Source organism: Austrofundulus limnaeus, unplaced genomic scaffold (assembly GCF_001266775.1).
Source record: "Austrofundulus limnaeus strain Quisiro unplaced genomic scaffold, Austrofundulus_limnaeus-1.0 Scaffold85, whole genome shotgun sequence".
NCBI lineage: Eukaryota > Metazoa > Chordata > Actinopteri > Cyprinodontiformes > Rivulidae > Austrofundulus > Austrofundulus limnaeus.
Window position 1 is genome coordinate 525,364 of NW_013952487.1, and position 1,553 is coordinate 526,916.

Sequence of the window (1,553 nt, forward strand, 5' to 3'; positions counted from 1 at the left end):
TGCTAACGCTGCTAAATTTGCTAATGCTGCTAAATTTGCTAATGCTGCTAAATTTGCAAACGCTGCTAAATTTGCAATCGCTGCTAAATTTGCTAACGCTGCTAAATTTGCTAACGCTGCTAAATTTGCAAGCTCTGCTAAATTTGCTAACGGCGCTAAATTTGCTAACGCTGCTAAATTTGCTAACGCTGCTAAATTTGCTAACGCTGCTAAAATTGCTAATGCTGCAAACGTTGCTATTTCTGCTAACTCTTCCCTACAAGACTTCAAACTTCTGGACCACAGGTATCGTTTATATTGTTTTCATTGAACACATTTTGGATTTAGGCTTTAAATGTCGTCTTCAGCAGCGGGAGCAGCATGGGCGGTTGCTTTTAACGCAGGTTGATGACATCACAAAAGCTGCACACCAATGGGAAAGGCTGCATTCCATTCTGAAACTTTAACATTTAGCTGCAACCTTTAAGATTTAACATTAAAATATAGATTTAGGATTTAACATTTAAATTGAACATTTATTTAAAAAAATATCAAAATGTGAGAACAGTGAGCTAAATAATAAAAAGTTAGTTGAGAARGTGCAGCGGCCATCTTGAATTGGGTTGTTTTTCATTCAGTTTTCTGAGAGCTTCACTGCAGTCTGTTCAGTGCTTCATGAGATATTTTGCTAACAGACTGATCAGGTTGAATTGTTTTCAGAGTCTCAGATCGCGCCTCTTTTCGCTTCACTTTCCCTCCTGAAACCCAACGAGCCGGATCCAGTTTCTGCTTCCTGAAGGCAGAGTGACGTCAGTGAGCTGGAGGTGAAACCGAACCCGTCGGGTCGGCCTGGACCGGACTCCTCGGCGGGTTGTCTGAGGGATGACGGTTCTGGGCGACCTCAGAGTTCAGGTATCAGGATGTCTGTGAGAGCTGCTCTGAACAAAGACGAGGCCCGGATGTGATGACGAGACGTTTGCAGGGATCTCCTGAGGGAGGAGCAGCTAATGGAGCCGTTCGGGTCGTTGCCGGATCCCGTTTCACTTCTGCTTGTTTGGAGACGTTCAAGCAGCTGATGTGAGAAGGAGAGGAAAGGCGCAGCATTCCTTGAAAGATTCGTATCGCTGGTCGCCGTTTAGTTTCAAAATAAAATCATCAAGAACTGAATCAGTTTGATCTTAAAACACATTTTATGTTTTTATTCAGCTGAATTTGAACTTTAAATTAGAAATCTGCTGTTTGACCTGCAGCAGGTGGTCAGTTGGTCTGTGCTGCTGGAGTAGATTTAACACAAACACACACACAGACGCACTAAAACAGCCTGCAGGATGATGAAACCAACAGCAACATGTTGGTTAGAAAGTCTCATTCTCATAACGGCGAYGGCGGAAGAAACAACAAAGGACTGTGCTGCTTTTGTGAGCGCTAATCGGGAGCAAAACATTATTTTATTTCCATCCATCTCATTTTCAAAGCTCCCTCAAAGGGAGACGTACGCCTCAAACTGTGCTGCCAACCACCTCTCTACACTCTGACGCAGTTAAAAACACATTCATCAGGTTTCATTCATGCAT